Source organism: Ambystoma mexicanum, chromosome 7q, assembly GCF_040938575.1.
Source record: "Ambystoma mexicanum isolate Mex_15411 chromosome 7q, UKY_AmexF1_1, whole genome shotgun sequence".
NCBI classification, from domain to species: domain Eukaryota; kingdom Metazoa; phylum Chordata; class Amphibia; order Caudata; family Ambystomatidae; genus Ambystoma; species Ambystoma mexicanum.
In genome coordinates, this window is record NC_090941.1 from 374,703,706 (window position 1) to 374,717,421 (window position 13,716).

Genomic DNA, 13,716 nt, shown 5'->3' on the forward strand with positions numbered 1-13,716 from the left:
CATAAAAGGATGGAAAAAAAAATGGAATGCATTTTTTTTGTTTTGTTTTTTGAGAAAAAAACACTAATTTTACTATACAAACCAAAAAAAAACATTTACATTAAAAAAAAATCCATTTGAATAATTTTTTTCAATCCTTTTGTTTCGAAAGTATTGTATTTCAAAACTATATTTTCTATACTTTGACTGGACACCGATTGGAACTCTCCCTACAATGACCGTAAACTGATGAAGTTAATGAAACAAGTGGCATCCACTGGTGAGAGCTCCAACACGATGTCACATGTGAAGAGGTGCGCGATTATCTGAGCTCTGAACTTATCAGCATCTGCAAAGATAGATATATTTTTAATGTATTTTATTTTATTGTAGCATGGCTAAAAAATAACCTTTTGCAATCAAGAAAACACAATAACGCTAACATTCACATGCAATAGTCATTCCACTAAAATTAATACTTAAAATTCATAAAATAATACAATTCATCAGCCAACAGAAACAAAAGAAATACAAATCCCAAAAGAAAGTCCCAAAAAAGAAAGACATGTAAAAGAAAAAAAAACTCAATTAGTTTATCTGACAATGATTTAAAAGACTACCTTACTCCTAATAACTTAAAGGAGGACATCATTTTGTTCTAGCGATCTTCAAGTTTAATGGATTTTAGAAAATTTGCAACTGCAATAACAGTGGCAGCAGTGTGTCCAGACAAACATGCAGACCAAACATGTTCACCTTGCCGTGTTTCAAAATTGACCTCGAACCATTGCACATCTGGACAGGCTATTATTAAATGTTTAAGAGGTTCACAATTAGCCTGGTCCTTGCAAAACCGACAGTCAAATGACCAAATCTGACCACGATCTGTTTGGTCAGAAACAGGTTCCATCTGAAGCGCAACAAAGCGTATCTAACTGACTAGACTGGATAAAGAGCCAAGAACGGTGCCAGTGTTCTCAACTTCTTATGGTCGCCCTGTTGATGACTTGAGGAATATGCATATATTTTCTCTATTGTTTGTAACCAGTCATTTTCAAATAAAAACTTCTTGACCCTACAAGGGTTATACCCTTACCTCTCCCATAGAGCTTCCGATCTCTAATACATATGCACTGGAAAGGTTGTTAACCTCATTCAGCCATTTACAGCTCTTTGATTCCATAATTTCATTCACATCCTCAAACAAGGAGACCATCTTGTGCCATGAAATCGTTCTCACTGAAGATATGATTTTCTACACGGCTCACGCACATAAAGATATGATACCTAACTCATATTGATTTGCGTGTACGTGAACTGAATTTGGAACATGCAGGACTCTTCACCAAACCAAAGCCTCCACCAAAGCCTCCAGAGTTGGAAAATCTTCCATATTTGAAAGAGAATATACATCCAGTCCAAAAAGAATCTTGGGGACAATTTTCCCTTTGTAATACTTCAAGCACGGTTTTAAGGTGTATTTATCGTATCGGGAATCCCCCCTTGCCAATCGATTAGTTAACACGTATATACGATTCTTAAGCCACTGTACAGGATTTATCAAGCCAGGCTTTGATTGTATATAATATACCAGATGAAGCAATGGCTGCACCTTTACCACTGGTTCTGGGCCAACTCGCCATCAAAATGTTATCTCTTTCCTACCCCTTGAACATTGCAATATTTTGTTCTTCACAGGGTGAGCTTGGAGTGTATGATTATTCTAATACATGGAGAATGTGTCAATCAGCCTTTGGTGTCCTACTGGAGTATATTCAAAGATAAGAAAGTAATACACGTAGGACAACCAAAAGGCTCTTAAATGCTAGAGCTTGGGAGTAATGAAGGTGGCAGGTTTTGAATGATCACCTGTGTCAGAATGCTGGAGATTAAATAGGCAGGGTTCCAATACGCAACCCTGGGCGCTTTGAAACACAATTTCTTGATGTAAAAGCACCTTACAAATGCTAAATAAAATAAAATAAAGTAAAACCCTGCCTTACACCACAGAATGTAGGAATCTGAAGAGAAAGAGTACCAAAGTGATTCAACTGTACTTGAATATTTGAATGCAAGGTCATAGCTTTAAGACACCAAAAGGACATTCCATTGAAAAAGCTTACACCATAGATGGTCATGGACTACCACGTCAAAGAAGGCAATACAAATAGAGTCATTCTCTTCTTCTCAGGCAAGATGTTGAATATCTTTAACAATCAAGGTGTATAGCAATGTTCCCAGGTTCTGACAAAATTCAGTATGCCATGTTTGCAGCCTGCCCACCTCTAGGGCCCAGGCTTCCAGATGGGACAGCAGGATAGATGCAAAAACCTAACTGTCTGCATCGAGTATAACAATTGTTCTATAATAATCTAAGGGGCAAGTTCTATAACCCTTCTTATAGATCAGTACTATAGATGCCAAGGACCAAGAGGAGGGAAAAAGGCCTGACTCACCACACTCGCAAACAGTTCAGACAAAGTTTCGGTCCATATCACAAGGGTCATTTTTAAACAGAACATTGGCTAATCCGCACAAGATGGACTTTGGTATTGGTATGTATTGTTTATTTATAAAGTGTCTATATACAGGCAAAGGTTTCAAAGCACTCTAAACTGATACTCGTTATCACCTCAAGAATACTGTTATATTCGAAAAGGGATAAGTGCATCCTATCATGCAGACCCCATACCACTGATGTAAAACTTATATTCCCCATAGGTCTCGAGTACAAATTAGAGAAATGATAACCCCAATCTCCCTCTGAAACACCAATACTTTGTATGCCTGATTGCGGTAACTCGAGGCTGTGCATAAGATGAGAAAATAACTCTGCGTTTTTGTTTCTTAAAGTAACAAACATTGCGTCTGCATATTCTTGGCACCTCTTACCACTGCTATGCCTTAGCCAATTCCTGTATGACTTATGTATTCACTTAATCAAGCTCTGTCTCAAATCAAGGGTAAGATCTTACTGTTGCCTGACTGCTCTCCTCATTGCTTGCCTTTTCGTTGTTATAAACATAGGTGTACTTGTTGATCTGTTTTGACTATTTTAAAGGACCATGACCTTGATTGGACCTTATTAGACCCTTCTTAAAATATTCAAAATGACTTACAGAAAGGACAAAGTATTTCCAATCAGCGGATGAAGACTTAAGAACATCCACTAAAGAGCCATTTATCTTTGCTACCAAGGCCGAATCCCAGGATACTCAATTGCAAGATGGATTCATTATCAAGACTGCAGGCCCTCAAGCAACTGGAGCATTATCGTGGGTGCCTATTGCAAACATGGCTGCTAATTTAGAATGGTCACTAAACGGGGTTGTGCAATGATAAGTGAGGTGCAATTGTCATAATGTAACCCACCAGCAAAAATAGTCAATGGTTGAGTGTGCCTTACCATTAGTATAAGTCAGACGTTAAGGGATATCTCCCTGTACAGAAGCATTCAGAGGGTACAAACCCAAGTTCCTCAGGCACCCTAGCAATTGCACGCCCTTTGTTTGCTCAGATGTAAAAATCATTTCACACCCACTTTCGCCTGTTGGGAAAGGGATTCTACGCAATCAGAATTCAAATCACCTGCAATGATTATCTGACCGTCAATATATTGATCTCGCCAAACATTAATATAACTTGTCAGATAATTTAAAATGTCTCCCAGGCCAGAAATGAGCTCATGCCAGTACACTTTTATAACCAGGAGGTGGAAACTCACAAATCAAGTAATTTGAACGTGCGTCAATAAAATACCATATAAAGAATCCATCAATTTCACTACCGCAATGTCTTTCATAGACCTAACCAAGGTTAGAAGCCCACCATACGGACAACCCAAGATCCCTCACCTGGCAGCTTGGAAACACATGTGTACCCATCAAATGCAGGTGCACTCTATAATCAAGTCTCCTGGAGACATGCAACCACACAGGACTTCGGCTTGAGGCCTGCACATGGACTGTCCAAGAGATGAGTTTGAAACTGTGTATTCCCAGACAAAATTGAAAGGGAACAATCACCACTTAAAACAAAAGACTGAGGATGTGTAATGTTAGCACTCCGTTGCATTGAGCAACCATGACCAGTCCCTTGTTTCCCCTGAGGACTTCACTTTATGTTTAAGGGCCAATATTTCAGCACTTAGTTGAGAATCACCCTCAAGCCCTTTGGTTGCAATGTCCGCACATGTACTGTGATAGATCAAATCCATACACTCGTGGGGATTCACATTCTTGTAAAACTATGTCACGTACAAATTTAGAATTAAACAGAGCAGTTTGTCCTATGTCTATATGAAAAGTGCACTCTTTTCAAATCATGTGTACCTGCAAGGATTGGCATTTCCGATAAAAGGTGTAAAATGTTTGTTGGATTTACGTTCAACAGTCTATTCTCAAGGATAATTTCAAATAAAATTCTGTACAAAAAATTCCAGTTCAACTACTTCCTGAACAGACCTCCTACCCTATTTAGATGTACTACCAACAGCCGCAGGTCCCTGTGGACGGTGCTCCAGCCCACTACCCACATTATTCCTAAAACATTTTGAGACCCAATTTGGCGAGGGGCCCAACGTTCTCTTTTTATTCAGTGAGCCGCTGCCTGAAATGCCTCGAGAGTTCAGTAAAAATGGTTGCCAATGGGCAGAGGAACACAGAGCATGTTCTTGTTGGTTTCATAACAATAGTCACCTAGAAGGAAGAATTGGGATGTCTTTGAAGTAATGGCAACGGTACAAGGTCCTTTGTTGTTTATCTTGCCTGATGGATCACTGTTGGTAAGCAAGATGAGGGTGAGGCCCTTCCTCAGCGCAAAAGGGGTGAACTGACAATGGCAATGGTAATGCCACCTTTCTGGTATCAACCAAAGAACCTAAAGGCTCCACTAAAGCACATGTAATGGTAAATGTATTGGTGTTCAACAGAGGGACTCTTTTAGCAGATTCAGATAATGGTGTTTTCACAACCGGCTGTAATAACAGAGATCTTAAAAATTGCAGAGACAGCAATCAAAGGCAGGGCAATTTGGGGTTTTCTTCTTCTGCATAGCCTTCCGTTTCACAAACCTCTCCGAAAGTAAGGGAACAACACCATTTCACCTACTGAGCCCACAGCACCATTGGTATTGCCCCCACACATATTTGCAGTTGGAACTACTGTGTAGCAGAGAAACCTGATGAAATATTTTGATTTGAAGTTAACACATAGGAGGAAGACCCATAGCAATATTTGCAGTTGCCATTATTCCATGTCAGGGAGACCCAGAGGAAAAACAATTTCAGATTTGCAGTCCTCATTTTTTCAGATAAACCCAAATATTCTCATCTATGCATTTCTCATGTAACAGGAACAAGCCAAATTAATTGTATGTTTAAAACTGCATCGACCCCACAGCGCTGGAGGTCGGGTTACCTTAATCTTCCCTGAGTGGATTCTTTCTTCCATCCTACCCACTCAGCCCTATTCATCCTTTGAGAGCCTAATATGCAAATTGGTCATCTCTCCTTCCTCCACCCTGACCATTGCTGCCATCTACCGGCCTCCATTCGCTTCTTCTCTGTTTCTCTCTGAGTGGGCGGACTTCTGTTGCTCCCTAATCTCTACCACCTTCAACATGCTACTCCTAGGTGACTTCAACATCCACTTAGACTCCCCATACACAGCAACCACCCTCTTCACTGACCTTTGCTCCTCCCTCTCCCTCTTCATTCTTCCCTCTGGCACATTTCATCGAAGGCCCACAACGAGGCCCCTCTCATTCATTCTTTCTTCATCTCTGCTTCGAGGAAGAAGAACTGCTGCCTGTGCTCCAGCATCCCTTATCTGGGCTTCTAACATTTCCTGGATGCAGCACTGATGGGGTAAGCCTAATGACTTTGCTGAGGAAATGCACATTGGTGTGTTTTTATAATAAGAACTTTGTTTCTAAAACGCACAGAATTGAAACATCACACTCATGACCCAATCAGGCCGGCATTCTGTTCTATTGCACAACCCTTGTGCTGTGGGCTTTCTTCCTCACTGCACAACTCTGCTCTTTGCCTATACCTCTTTGGCCCTCCAAGATGGCCACACCATGTTGCTCTAAGTGTGCCTGCCTGTTGCCTTTGCCTGCTCCCAACCCCCATTGGTTGCCTTGGTATTTTTAGCAACTAGCTTTTAGGTAAAAAACGTTTTTCTCAACACAATGCAGAACAGGAGAAACACCTCAAACATCAGGAAATTTGTAGAGAACAGGGAATACACCCAAGAAATCTTGATATTGCAGACCTGAAATCTAAGTCAAAATGTACACCCCAAACAGCGACTGAGAATCTTATTGATAACTTCCACATGGCTGTCACAAGGGAAATACACCGTTTATTACATTCTAGAAGAGCAAGGAACACTCGTAATGTACAGAATCTTAGCCACAATGAGCAAATGGCATTATCAGCATTGGCTAATGATCATAATATAGTGATTAAAGAAGCCGACTGGGGGGGCAATGTGTTTATTCTCAATCGTGTAGACTATGTCAAAATGGGAACTGCGCACTTGGAAACACCAGAATGCGATAAGAAGCTCCCCAAAGACCCAATGCCAGACATCATGCAGGAACTGCATACCATGACACAAGAGTGGCATCAAATAGGGTGAATATCTGATGAGGAAAGGACATTTCTGAACACCAAAAACCCAGAGTATGTAGAACTACCAGAAGTCTGGCCAATTATGAGTGGGATGGGGAGGCCACAGAAAATCTTTCTTTTTAATAAAATAAAAAATATATATATAGACAATGCGATCAGGGAATATGTCCCTCAAATACCTTCATACAATCTGGACCGCACACATGTTCTAGCCATTTTCCAAGATCTTAAGTGGGAAAATGAGTACTTGCTAACCACTCTTGATGTAACAACATTGTATACTTCTATTGACCATGAATTAACCATTCAGGAAATTGAATATACATTCTGTAAACACTCGGCCTCATATCTGGAACAAGTCACAATGGTTAAGCAATTTCTAAGGGTTACACTAAGCCGCAATGTATTTCTATTTAATGGTGTGTATTATTTACAGACTAAGGGTGTTGCCATGAGGGTGGAATTTGCACCACATTTGCCAACCTATTTATGGCACAATTTGAAGACCATCATGTGATGAATGCAAACCAATTTGTTAACATATTGCAATGTGGAAGAGATATATTGACAATGTTATTGTTGTATGGAAAGGCACTAAAGACATCTTTGAGGAATTCATTAGTTTTTTGAATAACAATGCTTTCTTGACTTCTTAGACCTGCACATTTTTCATAAAGGGAGCCAAATAGAAACAGCTACATTCCGTAAAACCACAGAGGTTAACTCGGCACTGTATGCCGCCAGCTGTCATAGAGCATCGACAATTACCAACATCCCTAAAGGGGAATTTTATCGAGCACACAGACATTGCAGTATCACTGATGATTATGATAAGGAGTGTGAGCTTCTGAAACAGGTTTTGAGGAGGGGATATTCTAGGAAAATAATCAATGACGCAAAAAACAAAATCAGTGGGATGGAGAGAGCAACAATGATAGTGGGTGCATCCAAGACCGGTGGCAGTAAAACACAGGACCGCAGTAGTTGCATTAGTATCATCAAGCAATACTCCATGGACTGTAAGACACTATACAGTATTATGAGAAAACATTGGCATTTGTTGCTTATGGATAAGCACATCTTACCTTTTATTGACAAAGGACCACAATTTACATTTACTCGTGCACTAACATTACAAAACAAATTGTGTCCCTCTTTCTGAGACATGTAACAGTGTGTGTATGGCGTAGACTGGTTGACAAAAACAAAAGAGTTCCATGAATGCATGACCTGTGATATGTGCAAATTTGCTCATATTAATTGCTCGAAATTTAAATACAAAGAAGGTATTGAGATACAAATTAAGGTCCTCATAAACTGCAAGACCACCCATGTGGTATACGCAATTATTTGTGTGTGCCACAAGCTTTACATTGGAAGCACCATTAGGCAATTTAGGACCTGTATGCGGGAGCATCTGGCTAATCTTGGTAGTCAAGACCCTATTCTACCTTTAGCAGTGCATTGGCAAACTGAGCATCAAATGGACAATAAAAAGAATATCAGATTTATCGGGTTGATGAAAGCCAGATCTGGCAAACTGGGAGGTGATCTGACTTTGAAACTTCAAAGAATGGAAACAAAATGTATATGTTTTTTTAGGTGTACAACTGAGGATCTTAACAAAGAGCATGAGATGCATGTCTTTCTATGATGACAACCATTTGGAAATTGTTATTATGGTGATAATGGGATAAGGGGCGTACATGCACTTGCACTGAGACCTATAAGCACATAGGGTTCCCAATACATATATGCTATACACAGGTATTGGGACATAGTGCCCTATAGGAGATCCTCCTGTCACTGTACTGGCTAATAAACAAGCTACAATTATTGGGGAAGAAGCAACCAATTGCACATTTTATAACAGGACTCTTTGGCACATAAAAAGGTTAATGTAACACACAGCCGGGCATTGTTCTGGTTGAGTATTCATCCATTCATAAACTATTACAAGAAAAGGCACTTACTCTTGCCAAAAGTGTGTTTTGCTGAAAACCATTCTCTTATGTGATCGGCAAATATATTTGAATCACTTGGAGACAATATGTTATACATAGGGATGGAGTTACTTACCTTTAGGAGGGACACAGACTTACACAGAGTGATTTGACATGTAATTTTAAACTGTCCACTGATTCTATGATGCACTCACAAGTGCCTAAGCAAAAACAAAGAGGTGATGGCTGGAAGGTTTAGAATGAATCTTAACCACTGGCGTTGCTCTGGGCAACCCTCCAGACCCCCGTTTTTCGCCTGCCAAGCCATTACAGAAGGGAAAAGACCATATGCAAATCAGGCTTGGCCCCACCCCAAAAGGGGCAGTCCAGCCCGAACTGCTAGGTCACATCCCTTCTGCACGAGACCACAAGCATCCCCAAACATGTTTCGCCCTTGTTGGGGCTCATCAGTGAGGAGTAGCTTGGGTCTCTAGGCCCAGCAGGCACGGGACCCACGTCTGGGCATACAAGTGCCTACCTAGGCTAACTCAATGAAACAGCAACTAACAGTAAATAAACAGCACTAATATGTTATTTGGGAGAAAAAAAATGAAATTAGACTACATTTCCCAGCAGGCTGTCTGCAGCAAAACGTGATGACATCATCACCTCCACGCGCGCCAACCGCGAAATGCATTTAGAACAAGTCTTTAAGCTCCCGCGAGTGACAGACACGAGGAGTGTCCATGAAGTGATTCCTTACAGGACACTTCACTCAAAAACTTTGTAAGTATGAACATTTGAAGTTTTGAACAAATTTAACAATGTGTGGTTGAGACAATATAAGGGGCAAAAGGTGACTAGCATTTCTTTAATATTTTACATGACTCCAACGATTGAGATAATCGCTATAACACTATCTACCACATCAACTTCTTACTTTCAAAAGAACGCTCCAATCTACTTAGCTGTAAGTACACAGGAGCAGTTGTATAGAAATAAGCAATGCCTGCTATTGAGTTTTTGAACAGTATGACACAGAGATAGATACAATATAAGGGGCAACAGATGATTAGCATTTGTGTAATATTTTACAGGACTCCAAAGAGGGGGACAATTGCTTTAATATTAATGACAACATCAAATACCTATTTTCAAAAGAACACTCCAATCCACTTACCTGCAAGTACACAGGAGCTTATACCTAGACGAAAGTTATATTGATTATGGATGTTTTGACTAGTATGTTATAACGATAGAAACATTTTCTGTCTTTTGACTTACAGGGCAACTTATAGAAAGACCCAATTGGTGAGTTAAGCTTTGGGTGGATTTAACAAGCTGCGTGTAGAGTGGCACAGAGGGGCACAGAGGGGCACCTATATGCGAACTAAAGATGAAATAAGGGTGACATCACCTGATATATGACTATATAAGGAATACTTCCGCGTTTGGACGCTTTGCAACCGAACTAACAGGCACGGACGGCAGATTATTTTTGCATTGCTACTGAAGGCGAGTATTTATAGAAATTACGAACGCTCCTGCAAACTGTATTGGCACTGGACCAGTGTGCAGGGGATTTCCCATTTTGATATTTTGAGAAGAAATGGCACACTGTAATAACCCTGAGTCGTCATGATCAAAGGACTGTGATCAGAGAGACGCAATTTTGGAGTGTGGCCTTGAAAAGGACCTGTTTAGGTCGAAACACGTGTTGGCACGTCACTTTGTTATTGAACATAGCACGCTGCTCTTCTATCAGACAAGCATCCAATTAAAGAAATGTCCTAATCAACTTAATTCTGACTTGAACTCGCTGGATTGTACTAATTGTCTACTATGAACTTTTATGCTCTAGATGTTTGATTTGGCGGTACTATCATGTTACAGATGTACAATTTGGACCAATAAGCAGCGCATCGAATGGTGGAACAGACATAGTTTCATATATAAGGAATCTTTACAGCATTAGTGGTGGAAGCACAACTACATTTTGGCAAGAGCAATACCAAATACACACAGTAGTAACTATGGCTAGATATTTAGGGACACCAAAGTAGTACCCACGTTGCATGGGGTTCTGTAAGGGTGTTTGAAGAGCACATATAAACCAATGTGGCACTATCAAACATGTAATAATATATTGTTGTGTGTATATATTTGTATTTGCTCTTCCTGGAATCCTGCTTCCTGCGGGTATTTTCTGATAAATGTTACGCAATTTACTGTACCTCATAACTATTTGACGCCATGAGTGACCTTTTGCATAATTATTATGGTATAACATGTTAATGAAATAGGAATGTACAGCCTTGGCAAAGACATTTGAGTCGAAACACGTGTGGACTGTTTTTGTTTACTTAATACCAGACAATAAACTGGAATACCAATCGGTTGAAGATGTTTAGATACTGTATATATGGACAATTGTTGCTAAATATATCGGCCAAACGCGAATTGCGAGTGGTTTCTCATCTTATATGTATTTATGTAGTGGCATCACGGTTATCACATACTACTCACCACACAGCTGGCACACAACACCTTTTCTCTCCAGCGCAATAGGACACAGTTAATCCCTGTTCTAGGTTTTTTGGTAGTACAATAGTCACTTTTCTGTTCCTCTCCTTCATCCCCCCTTCCTCCCTCCCTCCCTTTCTCTTGCCTATTTTCATTCCTCTTGCACTATTAGAAATGTCATCAGGCCTAGTACAATAGTCTCTTGTCCGTTCCTCTCCGCCCCCCCTCCCTTCCCCTTACCTATTGTCATTCCCCTGCACTATTAGAAATTTTGTCAGGCCTAGTACAATAACCACTTGTCTGTTCCTCTCCTCCCCCCTCCCTCCATAACTCCCTCTCTCCCTTTCCCTTCCTACTGTCATTACCCTTGCACTATTAGAAATGTTGTGAGGCCTAGTACAATAGTCGCTTGTCTGTTCCTCTCCCCCCCCCCTTTCTTCCTCCCTTTCCCTTACCTATTGTCATTCCCCTTGCACTATCAGAAATGTTGTCAGGCCTAGTATGATGGTTGCTTGTCTGTTCCTCGCCTTTCTTCCTCCCTTCCTCCTCCCTCTCTTCCTATTAATCAGTGTTATAGCTCTTGCACTATCTGAAATGTTGTCAGGCCTAGTATGATAGTTCATTTTCCCATTCTTAATGTCTCAAGGCCTTGTGAGAATTTGATTGTATTTTTCACTTGCTCCCACCCCTGACTTGAAGCACTTTGAAACACACTGTGTATAGGCCCTATACAAATAAACTATCAAAATCAATAACACATTCTGCTGGACACATGCTAATCGCCATCATCCTCTCAAACCTCACCCTCTCTACTCACCTGGTCACCCCTCTCTCCTGGTCTGATCATTCTCTCCTCACCTTCCACCTAGGTCCCTATGGCCCTGTGACAACTCCTCATAAATCTCTGCCAACCTCGTTCACGAACATCCGTCCAACGAAATGAGTGTCAGCTGTTGCCTTCTCTTCCACCTTCATTCCCACTTGCCCACCTAACACAGACTACTGTTGATTCTGCCCTAGGCAATCTCTATATGTCCAGTACCAACACCCTTGACATCCTCTCCCCAGTCATGAGGGTCCACCTGCAACCTGCCTCAAAGCGCAACACCTTACAACACTGAACTTGCAGACCAAACAAAGTGCTGGGCTGCAGAATGGAAGTGGCAAACTTTAGGTTCACTCTCTGACAAACTGCCCTGCTGCCTGCTCCAAAGGCACAAAAAAAGAGCCCACATTCAGGCACAAGTATCAGGCGCTAACAACAACACAGCTGAACTCTTCAAAATCAGCAGGGAACTTGCCAATCCATCAGCAGTATCCACTGCCCCTACTCCATCCCAGGCCCTTTACAATGCACTCATCAATCACTCCACTTCCAAAACCCAGGAGATACTAATCAGCCTTGCCACACACTCTCCCAACCCTTCTCTCCCCCCTTGCTCCCTGACCACTCACCCTCCTCCTTCCTCCTCCTCCTCCTTTGCCTCTGTCTCTCCAGAACAAGTCACCAGAGTAGTCAACTCCATGAAGGCCTCTTCCAAACAGGTTTACCATTGCTCATCCAGAACCATCAAGGATAACATTTCCTCTCTCGCCCCTACTCTAACCAATCTCTGTAATCACTCTTTTGCCACTGGTTCTTTTCCATCCTCTTTCAAACACTCCCTTGTGTGCCACCTCCTTAAAATAAACATCAGCAGATCCTTTCTGCCCGGCCAACTAATGCCCCATTTCCATCACCCCCTTCCTGGAGAAACTGCTTGAGAAGTTGGCCCTTCCCCAACTTAACTCCCACACTGAACTTGTAAACAGTCTTCATGACCATCAGTATAGATTCTGAGCATCTAGAGGCATGGAATCGGTTCTCCTGAACACATGTGAAGAACTGCTTGTATCCCTTGACTTCAACTCCCCTGCTCTCCTCATTTTCTTTGATCTCTCTTCTGAATTTGGTACAGTAAACCCCTCCATCCTCATAAAAAGGCTGCATGCACCCTTGGTATCTCGGAGTGGGCACTGGACTTGCTACCTCCTTCCTAACCGATTGCTCCTCCAAAGTCTTACTGGGTTCCTTCTCCTCCCCTACTTCCTCCTCCACTTGAGGCACCCCCCAGGGTTCCATTATTTCACGTTGGCTCTTTAACATCTACCTTACTATGCGTGCATGCCTCATTTTTTCCTTCTCCCCTTACCTCCAGTGCTATGCGGATCACACACAACTCTTCTTCAAACTTCCTACTGACTCCCTCGCACCCTCCTTCATCCCGACTGCCTCTCTGCCATCCAGGCCTGGTGCACTTCTAATGATCTCTACATCAATGCCGGCAGAACTGAGATCCTCCCTATTTGGACCCTTGCACCCTACTTCTTCCCTTCTCTCTGGCCTTCCTCCATGGGTCCTCCCCCTGTTCCCTCCTCGGAAGTTAGGAATCTCAGAGTCATCTTCGACTCCTCTCTCTCTCTGTCCTCCCTCATACTCAAGACATTGTCAAGAAGTCTAACTTTCAGCTCTCCCTTCTGAAAGGAATTCTACCTTTCCTCACCTTACCTTGGAGACTCAATGTAACCCAGGCTCTTATTTCTCTCCAGGCATGACTATTGCGACAGCCTCCTCCTTAATATACCTTTATCCAC